Raw genomic sequence first — 13,008 nt, forward strand, 5'->3', positions numbered from 1 at the left:
GCAAATGTACCTAACAATCAATGGAAACTTATATCCACAACATTTACGCTTCAGCACAACATTCTTCAAAATGTGACCAATCAGAAACTTGATTTCAACTGTGATCAGGATACATGCAGGTCAAACTGCAGCACAACCTTTCAGAACAACAGTGACAACAGTGTCAAAAACAGAGGCAAAATCAATTACAATGTCCTTTTTTGGCAGAGGGTGGGGAAAACATTGTCAAAATCAGTTCTGTGCTTCAGAATATCTTACACACTTTCACCAACTCTACTCTAGGCGTGGATCCTCAGGATTTGGAGAAACATAAAGCTGTTATTTCTGTTTCCTCTCTGTCCTCTTCTCAACAGAGGAAGCTGAAAAAATCTGATCTGTCATCAGAGCAGTATTCTTCTGCTGTGTATCGTGACCTGCTCTTCCCTTCATTTACTGAGAGCTATGTTCGGGTATTCAGCCTACTGGAAACAGCTGCTCCCACACGCACTGCCTGTTTTTAAGAGATAAACTCAAGTCTTTCATACCAGTCCAAGAGTATAAACAAATGGATGAACTTGGTATGCAAACATGTGGGCACCTCTGGTCAAAATAAGTTTATTGTGAACAGACTGGCAAAAATCACACCCACATTCAATGTAAAAGAGCCCAACCATATCTCATAGATCAGTGTAGTGTTGTTTAGATTCCAAAGGACATGAAAACACACTAGTTCCTGTCCCATGACTTTTGTCATGTCAGTGCATTAATGTTGTTTCTTGGGCATTATTACTAAGAGCATCATTAGTCTTGTTTAAATGGCTGTAGTAAAGCAAATTATGAAATTGTATTACAATCATTATTTGTTTAATAGTGGTTTTTGATAGTAGTTTTTAAAATCTGACACTGGAAGTGAAACTTCTCTGTGTAAAAATGTTATATCTCCACAATCTACATACATAATATTTTTCATGCCATATCACCCACCCCATGTGTGTATGTAGTGTATTTGACAATACAGCTACACACACAGTCCTTATACAATGATCCTGTAATGGAAAGAATGAATGTGTGTGTTGAGAGGGAAATGTGTACAAATGTGTGGGAAAACAGTCTTGGTTCTGTAAAGAGGATGTAAAGAGGAATTTTATTGATTTCTCAACAGTTCTGCAGAATTAAATGCTTTTATATAGAAATAAGGTAATTCAGAGTGGATTAGTGTGAAATGCTTTATTCTAGATAAACTGAGAGTCTGAAGAGAATGTCTAAAACACTTAATAAACGTTTTGTGCAGTTTGAAAGTTCTAAATGCCTTGTTTTAAATGTCAGGGCTCACTGGATTCTACTGATGAGAAGTGTGAAGCTACTTTAAGCCTGAATAACAGGGGTAAAATATGCTCCATCTCACTCAGTCTAAAGCCTGTTTGGGCAAAGTGCACAAAATACTAGATCTCAAAAAGCTGCGGTAGACCAGGGGTGGGGCTGTTCAACAAAGGTAAGTACTTTTTATCACGTTTTAATTAGTGGTGTCAATCGATTAAAACATTTAATCTGATTAATCACAACAAAATTCTGTGATTAACTGCGATTAATCGCATTTGTTTTTCCTCAGATGTAAGTTAGTATAGTGGATATTTGAATGTACGTAAAAGAATGAATGTAAGAAATGTAAAATGCAATTATATGTATATGTGAGGAGTGACGCGAGCCGAGTTAAAAGTACAAACAGGTTTATTAGCAGGCAAGCTAACAGATACTGCTAACAGGAAAGCCAGGCAAACAGCGATCTCACTGATAACAGAAGACGTAGTCAAAAATACAGTCCGAGTTCGAAACCGAGAAACAGTCCAACCGTACAACAAATCCAATAAGGGCAAAACAAAAGACATAAACCGATAATCCGAAAACAGGGTCGTAACGAGAAGGCAAAAACAGAACATAGGAAAACGCTTAGTATGCAACATGAGTCGACAATACCTCGCGGTGTTTGTTTACAAACGGATGCCTAAAATACAGGAGCTAGACAAGAATGAACCGGAAGTAATTCAGAATACAGGTGAATCAGAGCGTCGGAGCGTAACGCGATTGGGTGAAGGTGAAAGGTTATTATTGATGTCATAACCAGGGGAATTCTGGGAAATGGAGTCCGGTAGTATGGAAGGAGAACAAGGCTGCGTACCAGTATATTAGTGGTGTCAATTAAAATAATAGTATATACTTGTATGTTTGAGGGGAGATAAAAATTAACGCAGGGTGCTGGAATAAAGAATGCATGATAAATTGGACTGTAAAATTGGTTGTGAGGATTTATGAATTCGAACTTAACTTGAATATTTAAAAAATATCAGAGATGAGGAGCAGTGCAGTGCAGGAGTGCGGGTGTGTGTGGGTGTGTGTGCACGCCCGCGTGTATGAGTAAGAGAGAGAGAGAACTCTAACCGGGTCGAAGCTGGAAGTCTGAACCAGTGTGTTACTGCTGGACACCGTATGAGCGCGCCGCTCAGTCATTCAGCCAGAAAATAGATCAGTGCGTTGGGCGGGGGCGAGACAGATTATGGCGGAAGTAGGTGTCAAACTTGGTGCCTTAATTAACTAAATAAAAAAAATAGGATTCCAAATTAACAGCGCACGTTAACGCTTTAACGTTGACACCCCTAGTTTTAATACACCCAAAGTCCATTTCACACCAGAGTTCTCATTTAAATCTAGTGCTGAACTATTATACCTTTCAAAGGAAAATGAGGAGATGAGGAGACGGACGCAAGTGCAGGTATGGTGAAACGAATAATTTAATAAATATATATATAAATAAATAACAAAGATAAACAAATAACAAAGAACACGGAATAATAAAGCAAACCAAAACAAACGAGAGAAACCAGAGAACATAAATTAAACAAACTAGATAGATAATAACTAAAAAACAAACCGGGAGTAAATAAACAAAGAAACAAACGAGGGACGGAATAAATACAAAACTAAACAAGGCAAGGGATATATACAGGGAAATAACAAGGAACTAAACACTAAGCAGGGAACTGGGGAAACGAGGAAGAAACAAGAAACTAGAAAACTAAACAATAAATAAACACGGAGCAAGAACTAGGGCTATGAAACGCGGAGAAACACAGAGAGACAAAACAACAGAGGTTAGTGCAAAGACCGACAAAGGACAAGTGGCACAGGGGATCTATATAAAGAAACAGGAAACACACTAGAACAGGAAACACCTGGGGAAGGGGCGGAGCTACAAATTGACACAGGTGGAAAAGTACTGAGACAGAACACAGGGGCACAGGTCACGTGGGACACACACAGAGACATGAGACAAGGCCAGGACGTGACAGTTGGATTATAAATTTACAGTAACACAATAATAATGCAGTGCTGGGTCAGTTTATAAGTTTAGCGAGGTTGCGAAAACTGATGATGAGGTTTTAAACTCAGAATTTTGTTTTCAAATGTACTGTTTCTTCTTGGTAAGTTCCAAAAACTATGACTAATTGTGTCTGTTTACAGGATAAACCTGAAAGTCTGAATGTTGATATGGAATCGGCCTCAAGCTAATTCCCACAGTAATTAAGTAATTGTAAAATTGCGCTCCACTCATGTTTGGCCTGTTCCTGCTTGTTTAGTGTTGGATGCGTTCCCGATAGACAGTACAGCATCATTCTTCCTGTATACAACAGTTTCAGCAGGTGCAGAACGGAGGATTATTATACAGACACTTCTGGTTAAACCGTGCAGCATCAATGCTCTTAATCAGCTGTTTTATCAGAGAGCTCATCTGAACTGAAGAAGCCATTTGCTGTGAACAAACGTGACATCTTGTGGTAATGGGTGCATTAAAGTGCAGGAGAGGCCAAGGTCAAGTGCTGGACACCATTTGTGGTTAACAGATTTAGCATCAGCTAATGGGGATCCTCTTACTCCAGTGCTAATATACTGTACACTGTGTATCCCAACTGTGGGAATCACTTTAAAAAACATCTTTAAAAAACTTTAAAGTCTTCTTCATTTTGAAAAGTGTCCATACATTTCTAACTTCTTTTCAGGTCATATTTTTCAAGATACAACCACCATATTTGGCACAATTATAGATCTAACACATAAGTTTTGTTCTATGTTTTTTTTTTAACTAATCGAATGCATACGGCTCGATTACCTAAACATCTGCATTTGATTTCACCATTTAGCCAATTCACCATTTAGTTTTTGGACAACATATAAAAAAGAATATTAGCTTTAAACCCATAGCAATATCTTAGCAATCACTTAGCAACACCATAGCAACCCGCTGCAATAACATACCAGTACCAACTAGTAACCACTTACCAACCACATAGTAACTACCTAGCAACCATTTAGCAATTGCCTAGGATACAATAGCAACCATTTTAAAAATACTACTAAATTCATCTTGGATACCACAGCAACCAACTGGCAACACCACAGCAATTGCTTTTAAAACACTTAGAAACCACTTAGCCATCTCAATGTATACCAGAGCAACCACACAGCAACACTTTTTTCTATCTCAAAGCTATTATTCAAGCAAGTAATGCCTAATCTGTATTTTTTTTTTTAATCAAATTAAACAACAAAGCATCCTCACCTAAATTTCCAGGTCATTACTAGTAATTTTTGTGTGAAATCTTATTGTTTGTATGTACTTGAAACAACCTAAGGGTAAGCATAAGGAATTTAACCCGCACACTTTTCCGCCATTCATCCCTATGGTGAAACTGTGTAGTAAGGGTTCCTTGGAGCCATAATACCACAAAAGAACCACTTTTGGTTCCCCAGGGAACGTTCATTTGAGTGGTTTCAATAGAGTTTCTTAGAAAAAAATATCAACTGAAAAGGACTATTGTAAACTAATAGTAGTCCTTTTGTGGCATTGTTCCCAGAATTCCTTTTGGCAGCACTACACCCATATGTATAGGCCACAGGTGTCCAAATGCTTGTGGGCACCACCTGTAATGAATAACATCCAGCTACTTTGTGACTCTTGTCACTAAATGCAGTCAAATTACTACAACAATGCTGCACAATCTAGGACTCATTTCATTGAATCTGAACCTTGAGACTAATGGACATTGAACATTAAGGAAAACCTTGTAGTGGTTGGTGTGGCACACTGGATTACACCACTAATGAGTCACCACACCATGTAGTGTGTGCTGCTTTATATCAATATAATATCAAATTCCTAATTTTTCAAATATTTATTTCTAATTTTCTTCCATTTTTCTCCCCAATTTAGCTAGGTTGATTGTCTTACCTATTCAGCAACTACTAAATATATATACAGTATAACCCTCAATCACTGGTGATGCCACAACACAAGGATGGTGAAGACTAGCACATGCCTCCTCCGACACATGTGATGTCAGCCTCCACCTCTTTTCGAACTGCTGCTGATGCAGCATTGCCAAGTCGCATCACAGGAAATCGCAGTGACTCGGTTCTGATACATCAGCTCACAGACGCCTCGTGCTGATCCACATCACCCTAGGAGTGATGAGGTGAAAGAGCGCAATCCCACCCAGAGAGAGCAAGGCCAATTGTGCTCTCTCAGGGCCCCGGCAGCTGGCAGCAAGCTGCATGACTGGGATTCGAATCAGTGATCTCCCGATTATAGTGGCAGCTGTAATATAAGTAACCTTGTAAGTCACTCTGAATAAGAGCATCAGCTAAATGCCATAATACCAGGGATCACAAAGTCCGAGACTTCTGATCTAGTAGAAAGCCTTCCCTGACAGTTGAGACAGTTACTTCAACAAAAGCAGAACATTTTGAACATTTTAAAGAGAAACAACTAACATGCAGATGTTCCAATACTTCTAGCTTTCTCCTAATGGCATTCTTGAAAAAGGGTTTAAAAGGGGTCCAAGCTCTAACAACCAAAATATGGGCAACCTACAAGCATGCCTGCCACACCTTGCTCAGCTGGTAGCTATTAGAATGATGACTTTTCCATTGTTCAGCCTTACAAAAGACGAATGGCTTGGCTGCTCCATAAAACCTGTTCAAAGTTCAAAGCATTTTTCCCCTCGCTTTCAAAACACAGTGGAACATTTGGACATTGTAGCTAAAACAGTAGGTGTAGTTAGATAAAAGCTAATACTGGACCACCTGGTGTCCCAGACTGGTTTCCCAGACCAAGATTAAGCTTGAGGTAGTGAAAAATTACAGTATATGGACAAAGTTATTGGGACACTAATACTAAAAAGTATGTTTGATCTTCAACTTTAGGCCTTTTGGAGATCAGTTCACCTTCAACTTGTATATCTATTTAATGTAACAGAAATGATACTTAGGATATTGCATTTTGGAACAACTACCCAACTCCTATCCCAAAAGTATTAGGTGGAGCACCATCATCAAATACATGGCCAGGCATTAGGCATGCTGCTAATAGGTTAATCTTTGTTTATCTCCTCCAGAGAGTCCTATTGACAGTTGCTAAGTAAAAAGACTAGACAAGCTATGTGTGCGCATTTGCACATCTGTGTCAGCAATGGGTGCAACCTAAAGTACCTGAAAATCTATAAGACCAAACAATAATGTAGTGACTAGTTGGTTTCACATGCAAGTTCTGGGAAAATGTTTTAAAAAATGTGTTAGCTCACTTAGTAAAGTAAATTCTGCTGCATAGAAATATTAATAATCTGAACACAAACAAACACAGCAAAACTAGGAGCCAGCTTGCCTCCCTAAGCATGAGCGACTGCATACCGTTATACTGCTGCAAAGGCGTATTCGCATTTCGGACTGTAGCGAGTAAGCACAGTGCGAGATATCGCAGTGACACGAAGAGCCACCGGCCCCTCCCACATCGCTGTGGTTCACCATTGCTCTCAACTGTTGCCTCATTCAGAAATCATATTTACGAAGTTTTCCTTTTCCTCCAAATGTATTACATTAGCAGGTTTGTTCTTGGTTCTCACACTTCTGTTTTCACACTGGAGCTAGAAATATTGGGTGGTTTATACCAGTTTATACCCCAATTATTCTCACAAAAAAGAACAGAAACCATGTTGACTCGAAACATGCTTTTAATAGAAACCAATGAGCAGGTGCTACAGTTTCAGTTGAGTTTTTTGTTCAGTGTTATAATTATAGGTTTCTGGCACTGACTGCCATATTGTACTTGGCAAATTGTACAGAATTTAGTGTTTTTCCCATGAATTGCATGAAGAGAAGCACTGAATATAGAATAAAACTCTCTGGAGCAGATAAACCTGAACCTATTGACATCATGCACAATACTAGGCCTGGACAGGAGGTACAGATACAAAATAATTGAATCAGATTTGACCAAAAATAAGAACATTGTGTGATACCAGTTTTGCCCATATTGTCAAACCCTAGCTTTAGAGGTATAAAGCTCCTCAGTATTGAGTTGTGGAGCAGTGGAACTGTGTTCTCTGGAATGATGGTGCTCTATCCCCTTATTTTGATGATAGATGAGTTGGGGATGAGGAAGGATGGTGATAATCCATCATCCTGTCCTCACTAATGCTTTTGTCACTGAATACAATCAAATGTTCACAGCATTCCTTCAAAATCTAGTAGAAATCCTTCCCTGGGCGGTAAAGAAAGTTACTCCAACAAAAGAAGAATAAACTCTTTTTTAATAGTCTTAATTTCAAAAGAAGTGATGAACAAACAGGTACTCCAATACATTTGTGTATTAAGTGTTTATAGTAACTTTGACACAACATTGTCTTTTTAAGCCCCATTCAGATTTGGAAAGTGTGGCTGATGGGCTCTTCAAACTATGGTAAATCAATGTCTGGTGAATCAGCAGATGACCCAATACTTATTGTTAAGTATTCATATTCAAATTGGATTCATTTATCAGGGTGATATACAGTATTGTGCAAAAATACTAGGCACCTGTGGGTATTTCAGTAAAGAATACGCTTCTTATCTGTGAAGCAAGTGTTTATTAGCTCAGTAAAACACCAGCATTACAATACATACAAACAGCAAATTTACAAAAAGCAGAGCTTTAACATCACTGTTTTCCTTGAAACATCTCCTAATCTCTCCTCATCTGAGTTTAATAGAGTTATTTCAGGTTCTCATCATATTAATCAACACCTGGTTTAGTAAATTGGTCAATTTGGTAAATCAAGTGAGCTGCTGATGGAACTGAACATACACATGCTGGCTGAGGAGCATCCAGGAGAAATCTGAAACTAAACTTTGTTCTTCAGCTTGGCTCACAGGATATAACATACTTAGTTAAAAATGAAAGTTCCTTGTTACTTTTTAATGTATGTATGTTTATTTGCATCTGTGCAAATCATATGTGGTGCTTTGTTCAGGTGAAACAGGTATATCAACATATTGCTGATATAAATAGATTAGTGTAATTTGCTTTGCAAATGTGCCTAAAACTTTTGCACAGTACTGTATGTTCTATACATATTGTGTATCTCCACGTTTCCATTTTGGAAGGACTGCATTTGGATTCTGAATGATTTGTAAATAAAACTATTTCTTTTTGCTAAATAAGCAGGTTCAGGTTCTTTTGTTCAAGTCAAAGTCAAAGTCAAAGTGGTTTTTATTGTCATTTCAGCTATATACAGAGTACACAGTGAAACAAAACAACGTTCCTCCAGGGACCATGGTGCACATAAACACAGTGTAGACAGAACAATAGTGCAACAGTACAAAAGTGCAGACAGACAATACAACACCATACAGACAAAGAATAATAAATAACAAGACAGTGTGCAAATTATGCAGTGTGCAAAAAGTGTGCAAAAAAGACCACTGAGGTAGTAATTACCTCTATTACACAGTGTGCAATAGAGTCCAGTGAGGTAGTAGGGTTTTTAGTGCTTTACATTTTCTGGGGTAAGTGGGGTAAGAGTGTGTGCATGTACAGAAAAACCATCAATTCAGTCTCTGCAGTTGAGGAGTCTGATGGCTTGGGGGTAGAAGCTGTTGCAGAATCTGGTCGTGCTGGACCGGATGCTGCGGTACCTTCTTCCCGAAGGCAGGAGGGAGAACAGTTCGTGTGAGGGATGAGTGGGGTCATTCACAATTTTTTTTTTTTGACTTTGACTTTGACTAAATGCTCTAAATCGAGAATAAATGAGAATGTTAATTTTACTCAAACATATAGCTATAAATAGCAATAGTTTTTTGTAAATTTAACTGATTTGTTTGATTTTTATTGAAAGATAGTATTGTCATCTTAATTATATTTCTGGTGAGGAGCATGTTTTCTAAGAAAGATGATGAGGAACAGCCTGGCTGAGAAACCAAACTGCTGAGGAAGATGATGAACATCAAAGAGTGTGTAATAGAGTGGAGGACAGTGTTTAAAACTCCAGCAGCACTGCTGTATTTGATCCACTCTGTACCAGCAGCACAACACACTCTTCATACACCACCACCATGCTAATCACTGCTAATCACTGCAGTGTTGAGAATAATGATGCACCCTCCAAATAGAGTAATATCGACTCCATGGTGTTTTTCTCTCCTGTGGGGTCTTGATCATTGAAGAACGGGGTAAAAGAAGGAAAATAATAAAGTAAAAAAAGCATTTAGTGTAAAGACAAGGAGGTGGTCATAATGTTTGAATGTTTAAGTTCAAGGTAACACCATTGATTCTCTAATAGCAATGTTACTATAATCCTTAAATCTCTAACAGGATGCATCTAAGATATCCCATTGGTCAATAAAATAAAGTATGGTCAGATCACTGCGTCTGTGTCATTAGGCCCCATTTGTGGAAAATTGATGAGGCCAGCTGAGGGGTGTGTGCGCGCTGGAGGGTAAATCTTAAAGTTCTAAGCAGAATAACAGGAAGTCACAGTCATGTAGTCACAGCGGGAAAATGCAAATGAGCCAGCACATTCAAAACCACAAGGTTGCACCTTCCATACACACACACCACCTGCTTTCATTTCTATATGACACAGAACATTCTCAATAAAATAACTATTATACTTACTCGGGGAGCGAGTATTCGGATGAAGATGAACAGCTCACCTGAGTATAGGACTGTGTATTGGCAATAATTGTCAATATGATACATATAATGATACAGAGGCTACAATTCAATATATTGTCATATATTGTGATAGTGCAATACTTTGCAATAGTTAAAATCATGTTTTAAAATGAAACTGATATAGCATAAAGTTATTTTAAGAGACTAAGTCGTTTTTTGGAGTTATTAATTTGAGATACTAAGTCGTTATTTTGAGATATTAAGTCATTATTGTGAAATATTTACCCATTATTTTTAGATACTAAGTTGTTATTTGGAGATGCTAATTCATTATTTTGAGATATGAAGTCATTATTTTGAGATACTAAGTTGTTATAAGGAACTTGTTCATATAGTTCCTCTGAAAAACATAATTTATTTAATTATTAAAGAGAACAGTATGCTTTAAAGTGTATGGGGTAAGATAGGAAAATGAGTAAAAATCGATTTTTAGTCAAACCGTAGCTTTGAATGCAGCGATTAGTCATTCTACTTCAGCATGGCAGAGAAAACGCCCCAGCACAAAGGCTCTGGGTCAGGCTGTCTGGCATGGTGAGGACGGAGAAACAGAGGAGTCTTTCACTGCATGGTTGAGCACTGTGAGGGAAATGACCCAGAAGCTTTAAGGGCTGGGGGGTGGGCTAGAGCTCATAGCAGCACTGCACTAGCTGAGGATGCACAGTGGTTCAAAATCAGTCATGACAGTCTTAGATTGAAGCAAGCAGTTTGCTTGAGCACTGTTGTTTTGAGCCTGTATATCTATTCCACCAATGTTCCTTCAATAGTGGTATATACACTGACTTATGCTTATGAATGCTACGCTCACATGCGATATGATATGTGTGTGCGGCTGTTTGCACGGTTGTAGCCAGACACTGCTGTTCACAATCATAACCATTCACTGTGCTGTCCACTGCAGGTGGTAATGCCTTCTAAGACACAGTCTTTACCCACACAACTTTAGAAACTGCATGACCCATCCACCTGACACCCACTTTTATACCTTATACCAACTGTATTAATTCACAGTGCTTTGCCATGAACACATTGGCTAGCGTTACTCACAAGATAACACTTCACAACTTAGATGAAAATTGGTGTGTGCAATCCCAAGCCATCCCCTGAGTAACAGTTCATGCACACATTACACAGAGCTAATCCATGACTTTTAGCATGTCTGCAGGGCTGGAACAAATGATTATTTAGGTAGTTGACCAATCTGATGATTATTTTTCCAATTAATCGATTAGTCAATGATTATTTCTGCCATGCCCTCCATCTCTGCTTGCTGTGGGTATGGCTCCTGTTTGTAGATTTCTCTACAGCAAAGCATTTAATAATGGGTTTAAATGCCATTTAAATGTCACGACATTGCCCTTTAAATGTGAAAAGTGCAACTGTTCAGTGAGGAAATATATATTATCTGTTGTATTTGGGCTCTTTTGAAGACACAGGCCAAGGTGAGGGTAAATTGTGTTTCTATCCCCAGTACGTTGTGCATAGGTTTTGGGATTTAGGGCCCTCTCTGGTAAGAATAGGTAATTGCACCGAACATGCGGAAGGATCGTAAACTGGGCGAGTGTGATTTGGGTGAAACCGAGTTTCCCCTTCTGAAGTCTCCATTGCTCCACCAGCCGCTCGCGTTCAGTAAAACTGAGCCGGATCCTCTTTTAGAGGCTGTACATGTGACGTAAGTATGTAAAGACATGTGACGTGGCCAGAAGAACTCCTGCGACCCGAGACCCCCGTTTTTATAATTAATATATTAGGCTTAGCAGGGATGGTTGTTCCAGCACACTGGTACCATTAAACACAATATTTGTCCATTTTCCACTCAGAAATGCTTCTGTTTTCAGTGTAGAAACAACATAGTACAGACTATTACAGATTAATCGACAATGAACATTTGGAGTCCACGATTTTAAACCGACAATGACAATTATATCGGCTAACTGATGCAGCCCTACATATCTGTATAATCCAAACTTTCACATGTGGACTGGGAATACAACATAGAAGGCATTACCACCCACAGTAGACAGCACAGTGGGTGGTAGTGATTGTGAATGTCAGTGTCTGGCTAACATTGTCCATGTGAACAGATATAATACTAGTTCCTGTCCCATGACATTGGGGCATGTCAGTGTAAACTGACAGCTGCATGTATTGCGTATTAGTTAAATCTATAGCGTATATAGTGTATTCCTATATAGTTTTTACTGAACGAGAAAAATCTGCTTTTAGTTACAGTGCAGCAACAGCGAGCTAAAATTCACTATAGGAAACAGTAAAACTCAGCTCGCTGGTGTCACTAAATCATTTTAAACGATTAGTCTCTAACCACCTTCAGACAGCCTGTAACTGTTTGAGTTGAGTTTTTTTTTGTAACCCTTTTTATTTATTTTAATTATTTTGTCTTTTTATTTATCTAATTTTATGTTTTATATTTTAGCCCTTTTATTTTATTTATTTCATCCTTTTAGTTATTTTATTACTGGTTTTACTTTTGGCCTTTTTCATTTTTTTATTTATTTCTTCCTTTTATTTTATGTATACTTTTTTAAATTTATAATTATTTATTTTAGTTAGTTATTTAATTTACTTTGGCGCGTCATTTCTTTAATTTTGTTTATAGTTTACTATTCTAATTATTTATCTCTTTGTTTTATTGCTTTACATTTTAGCCTGTCTGCATATCCTTTTATTCTGAATTATTGTATTTCTTCTTAATTAAATCTTATATTGTTTGCTTGTTTTTATAAGTTTAAACTTATTTTTTAGTCCCTTTAATTTCGTAAATGCTTAGCTGTATTGAAAATGAGGGTTACCCTCAATGTATTACCGAGTGGAAATAAAGGTTGATTAATTGATTGATATGAGCCCAAAACTGCTGAAAAAAGTGGATACAGCCATAGCAGACATTACCAGACTAGCAAACAGGTTTTTTTTGTGTCTGTGTGTAGTGAACAACACCAAACTCACTTTTATAACTTAATATATTAGTTCTCATT

The sequence above is a fragment of the Astyanax mexicanus genome, chromosome 1 (assembly GCF_023375975.1).
Source record: "Astyanax mexicanus isolate ESR-SI-001 chromosome 1, AstMex3_surface, whole genome shotgun sequence".
In the NCBI taxonomy this organism is placed as follows: Eukaryota; Metazoa; Chordata; class Actinopteri; order Characiformes; family Acestrorhamphidae; genus Astyanax; species Astyanax mexicanus.